This window comes from Neomonachus schauinslandi, chromosome 2 (genome assembly GCF_002201575.2).
Source record: "Neomonachus schauinslandi chromosome 2, ASM220157v2, whole genome shotgun sequence".
NCBI classification, from domain to species: domain Eukaryota; kingdom Metazoa; phylum Chordata; class Mammalia; order Carnivora; family Phocidae; genus Neomonachus; species Neomonachus schauinslandi.
Genome location: NC_058404.1, coordinates 112,489,515 through 112,495,925, shown reverse-complemented (window position 1 = coordinate 112,495,925; position 6,411 = coordinate 112,489,515). Strand labels below are relative to the sequence as shown.

The 6,411-nt window shown below is 31.3% G+C and overlaps 1 pseudogene; it reads left to right on the top strand.

Annotated features, from left to right (window-relative positions):
- The first annotated feature begins 3,344 nt into the window (after nucleotides 1-3,344).
- On the top strand, nucleotides 3,345-3,449 carry LOC123324266 (annotated as a pseudogene).
- The last annotated feature ends 2,962 nt before the right edge of the window (nucleotides 3,450-6,411 follow it).

Below are 6,411 nucleotides of genomic sequence, written 5' to 3'. Positions count from 1 at the left end.
AGTTTTTATATACATAAATTGTTTGCTATTTATGATGTGCGTGTTGGTGATTATGACTAAAATCTTTTGGCTAATCAAGGATGTCAAGGTCCATATATAGTTCCATTTCAAGGAATAATTTGAATCATGGTGTCTCTAAATCTATGAAACAATGAACCCTGCAAAGACCTAGTGCAGTCATGCTAGGTGACATAAAAGGGTTAAGCTATATAAGCACACACTAAATTTGATTCTATAATTCATTAATTAAGTATGCATTATAAATGTGCTTTTACTTTAGCATTTTATTGATATATATATTATCTATTTTTAGAAGTTTATTCCTAAAACATATTTCTAATAAAAAAAGTGTATTTTTCATATGAAACATTGCTTACATAATTTGTAAACCCAAGGATGCTTCCTTGGAAGGAGAGAGAAGCAAGGGAAAAGAATATCTATAACCCCGAGGTATCCAAATCTAGTATAGTCTCATATATAGATAGAGATAGATAACATAATATAAATATTCTGTGATGTTCATTCACCTCTGCTCTAAGAAGAATGCCTGATAATCATTTTAGAGTACCATGATTTAAATATATGTATATAAAATATAATCCAGAATATATTCTAGTTAAAATTATTTTATCTAAGTTATATATTCACTTTTTCAAAATCATCATAGAGTAGCATGTTCATGTCTATAATCTTTCATTTTGGTACATAAAGAAAAAGTAATTTAGTTTTAGTTAGTAATTTAATTTGTATCATTATAGGTGATACAAATTTTCTGATATAAATTTTATACTCATTCTCATCATTTTTCATGGCTTTATGTAGAAGACTATTCATCAGTTAACCCAAGTGTTTCTTAATTCTAAATGTTTAGAAGAAAATATTGGCAAAAGAATTATCATCATCTTACAATAAAAACACACACAAAATGAGGCTATGATTTGTGTAAATATTTCACCATTTGTATGGCCAACCTTAATTTCTCATAGCACATATTTTTCCTTCATGGTAATCCTGTGTTTGTGTATTTAACAAAGTAAAGCTGAGAGATTTTGAGTCTCATAAACTTCTTAGCAGAATCTCTTGGCATCATAATTTGCCTGTTGACTTTTAGTCCTAATTGGTTCATTTCTTTAAAGATGAAGAAACAGAAATGTTATAACTTGCTACTCTTTTGCCTTCCATATTATTGCTCTTTCTTAAACATTAGAATGTAGTGTTTAAGAATATTTGTTATAAGCATGTCTCTGAAGATATTTCCCCAAGGCAGTATTCAGTTTCAAGTTGTGGTGACGATTTTGATGGAAAAGAATTGATACTATAGGATGAATTTTTATAGGTCAGTCAACGGACCATTCTGTGACAGTGCTATTTGTTTTCTTAAGGCCTTAGCAGGTCTGTGAGAAAAGTCAATGCAAAAAAAGATGGATACACTGGGTGTAAAGTATGAATTATCAATACATAATAGGTTTAAAGTTTTTCCCCCATATAATTTGAGAGTTGGAATTAAAAAAAAAAGAATAGTTTCCAAAACTTTTAATTTTTCTGAGTATTTTGAAAAAATTCATTTCCAGAAAATATTTATAATCTAGGTATAGTCATATTATTCTCCAGAGTTGAGATGCATGAAGGAACAAATAAATTTGGTGGGAGGATACTACAATAACCAGTTAAAAAGTAAAAATTCAGTGAGCCAATTATTTATGATAGATGTAGCCTCAGTCATGGCTTACATCTCGTTGAGACCTCTTAGAAAAACCTCCTCCTTTAATTTCGAGTATCAGAGAGTAGAACATTGTTTCGGACACCTATCTCGAGGCTTGACCCAATTTCTTCTCTTTACCTTATTGCCGAAACTCTTGGAAAGAGGGTATGATGGAGGAGAGAATAGTTCCATGGGAAGAGAAAGAAAATCAAGGACATTAAACACGTGGTTTGATGTATTAGAGAACTCTAAATCTATTTTCATATCTATCTACCTATCTATCTAATCCAACTGTCAGTCACACTTCAAAAGCTCATCTTTTAATTCTGCTTCAGTTGGAATGATTCTACCTCCTGTTGATAGATAGTGTTCCAGGGCTTGTTGTAGTTACCACTTTCCACATAGCTGTACACAGAAAAAAAAAGAGAAACGATGTGTTATAACCAAGCTCAGTTGCACTGAATATCGTGGATTCTTCTGTTTGATCCTGACTTGGCTCAGCAAACCTCTCTCTCCTGCTGCCCCATTTTCTAAAAAGATTTACAAAAGAAGACATTTTAGGTTTACACATGGAATTACAGTGATTTTGAAGCATTTATGTTATCTAGACCTCTCCACTCCGGCCATTATTTTAAATCCAAAATTATTTTGCTAACATCTGTTTAAATATTGAAACAGATGACATCAACATGTCCCTGATGTCCATTAGTGAAAATTTTCCCAGATACTGAGTAGTCACTTAAATTTTATAGATGTAGATGTATTCCTGAGAGGGCTCCAAAGTTCAATATTCAAAGTGTCCATGAAGGAAGGTATTTTCATTAAATTATTGGAAATATTGGAATAAAAACAGGTCATATTACCAGGAAATAATTAAATCCTGATGATGTTATATAAATTTCTTAGGTGATCAAATGTTTCTTTTACTTCTTAAAATAAGTATATCATCAGCAGTTTAAAAACTAGTGATTTATTAGTTTAACTTTATAGATATTTATTGCAATCATTTTTCGTATGATGGATTTTGTCTTTAAATCAGGAGTAACATCCCTGTGAAAGTTCTATATCCAAATTTCTTAAATCAATTTGAGTAATCATCTACTCTTTTTGTTTCTTTCAAAATAAATATCAACATTCATCTGACGTTTGATGTGTTGATTAACAAATGAATAAGGCTACCATTTTTTTCTTATGTAAAGTATATTTTTCTTCCTTTTGCTTGGACCAAATGTGGGATAGAAATGTAAAGTATTCTCTAGAAAAACCTATCATCATTGCTGATTTCAATTGTCACTGAGTTGTCTCTCAGTTTCTCATTGTTTGTGTCGATGATTCAGAGACACACAAATTTTAATAACCCTTTAATATAGCCTGTATTACTTTTAAAGAATGTACAAAACTTAACCCTTCTGATGTGACCAGAACAAGACTTCTACCACTCTGATACATACTTTCTTCTGTTAATAGAGGATGAATTACTGCATTTTGGTTGGTCCTCAGCTAGAAACATAGAAAGAAGTATGCATAATAACAAGATCTATTTTGTACAATTTAATGAAGAAGTATTTCAAACAAAGCTGTGTGAAATATTTCTGAGAAACACTTTTACTTTATAAATGCCATGTTTATTTTTAAGTTTTGAATCGCTTCTCGGCCTTTTGGCTAAGATCAAGTGTAGTATTTTTAAGTTTTGAAACTTATTTGAAAATATTTTTACACCAGTCAATGAATTCTACTTCAAACTTATACATGACATAATTAAAAACTACTTGAAATGGTTTTGTTTTCTAAATAGTAAATGGATCTTTTAAAAATACCAATTTTAAATACTCTTAAAGAGGGCACTGTGTATGTGAGACTCGTATTTTTTCTTACCATGAAATTAACAAATTAAATTCTTTATATTTTTAGGGCTGTTCTTTCTCAAATATTTTTTTGCCACTATACCAAAGGATAAATAATTTCTTTACCAAATTATTGTAGTGGTTTTGAGCTGCTAGACAGAATACCCAGGCTTTGCAGGCTCTGGCAGCAGGGCATGGAGATAAGAGTTTGTAGGTCCTGGGAATTTTTCTCTCCCCATAAGAACATGTACCTACTTCATGACATTCAGCAGATTCCGAGGGATGAAGCTCTCAGGAGAACCCGGGGCCTTCAGAATTAATTGTGAGCATTTTAAAATGCTGTAATGTATAAAGCAGTCATTGCAAATTTATACCAAAACAAACAGCAAAACCAAAACAAACCCAAATAATCTGTGTCCCTGATACGTTTTTTTTTAAATGAGCATGAAATCGTTTATTTTTATCTCACATGTAATCTAACCAGACTGGTTACTCATGTCTTAAAAAGGTAAATCCTTGTGTGGCCCTCAGTGCATTGGTCTTTTTTTTTTTTAATTCCATTTGTTGTCCAATTTAAGTATTTCCCAAATATTCAAGATTCTCGATACTCTACATGTGTTTATACAGGTATTAGGATGAGAAACAAATGTATTTAGAACTATGAACAGTTAATTTATGTGCCCAGAACATATGGATTTATCTTATTATTGTGAAGCTAATTTCTAAAATAGAATTTCATTCAAAAATCCAAATTTTTAATACTTAAATGATTTATAGAGTTTGTCATTTCTTGGTCGTTCAATAGATAATACTTATTTTGAATTCAGCGACATGCAGTGTTACTTGTATGGAATGTTCGGATTGTCATGAAATCTTGAGATGGAAGTTGAAATGAAGGAAACTACTCCAAAAGAGTAGTAAGAAAGATTTAAAATGTTCTGAATTGTTTTCTGGCTTTGAAGTGTGCAACCTTTAATACATGTGTTTGTCTTACGTTGTCTTTCTAGGATATTATACTTTGACATAGTGGTTACTGCCAAATCCATCTCTCTCTTTTTTTTTTTTCTGAAATGATTTAGCTGTAATAAGACACTTGTTTTTCTTTTCTCCCTTTTACAGTTTTTCTGCACAACTTTGCTTTATTCTTTAACCCCTCCTACCCAAATCCAAACGGAGTATCACAACTTAGACTTCAAAGCAGTTTTTTTTAAAGTCCGGTTACTTGAAAGATGGGGTAATTCTCTTCCATGCTATATTTGATTTTTTTTCTTTTAAATTAAATACTTCAGCAATTTAAATTTATTTCTAAAGTGTGGGTGGAAAATTGATTTAAAACATTTAAAATGCACGGTGCATTAAATATTAACTTTATTCTAGTTTATCTCAACTGGTTTAAGAGCCCTAAATTAAACTTGGATGCTCAGATCAAAGTTTGTTATAAAAAATAAAGCGCTAAAAGCTTTTGAACTTATTTTGGAAACCTAACAAGGTTTCTCAGTTTGTTATTAGGATACCATTTAAAGAATAGATAATTATTGTATAGAGTAAAATATGAGTTAATATGGGTAAAGGCCCAGAGAGCACAATCTGTATACATTTTATTGCCCAAATGTGTAGCCCAGAATTAGGCATGTGGGAAACCATCAACATGTACTTCTAGAGATTGAGAATGGTTAAGCAAGGTCTCAATCACTGCAAAAAAATTCTCATGTTTTAAGATTGGTTTTTCTTATGTCAAAGAAGCCCCAGAGAACCTAAAGTTTGAAACGTACTTGCTATAATTTGTCAGTAAAATTGTAATTTTTGTATAATAATCCTGTAGCGAGTGTCATTAATAGTTAATGAACGAAAGATAATGCTTGTCTTGACAGCAAACCAAGAGGATAGTGAGTATAAATTTGATATTGTCATCTTTATTTCTCTTCCCCTATTATGTAGTTTTCTTTCTTTTCTTTCTTTCTTTTTTTTTTTTTTTTTTTACAAAATTTAATAAGGAAGTCAACATGGATTGAAGACAAAGCTTTTCAAAAGTCATTTTATATTTACTACCCTGACTGATAAGGACATCTCTTTACTTTTGGGAGCCACCGATGGTCTTCAAAAATCAAAACAAAGATATTGTTTTTGTAAATAATCCTTTGTAATTTAGTACTTTTAAATAGGAAATCTATAAACAAATTACTGACCACATTATTTAAAAACACTTAAAATTATATTTTGTCTCTATGATAACTATTGCTTTGTTTTTTCTGTAGTGTTTAGCCAAATGCCTTGCACACATTTAAGGACTCAGGTTTGATATGGTAAGAAGAATAAGGTTACTTTGTTCAAGACAATTCGGTGTGTGGCAGTTACTCCACTGCAAAACCTGAAAGAAATTTCAGAAATTCTATCAATGAAGGTGCTTTAAAACAATATACATTAAAAAAATCTTTGACTCATTAAAAAAATCTCTAAAATAAACTAAGGAAATACAGCTGGCCTGGAGGCGATCTTACTCTATGTTAAAGCTGCCTCTTTGGGTATGTGTATGGGTGTGCATTTGTGTGTAAATGTGAACACACATTTACTATGTCGACATAAACCCATATACTCTGTGTGTGTGTGTACATAGGAAGTGTATATGCACATGGAGTATATACATGCCTATGAAGTGAATCATATTTTCTTTTCACACGCTGGTTCCATGGATGCTTTATTTTCCTCATTTTGATTGATCTCCAATTGGCAGTGTCTCCCTGCACTTGAGCTTTAAGTTTTTCTGCCCCCATAGGCTCTTTGTCAAGGAGCTAATGATCTGTAAACAAACACTTAAATAGGGAGCTCCCGATTTACAGGAAGCCATCTGTGAATTCTTTTGTGATG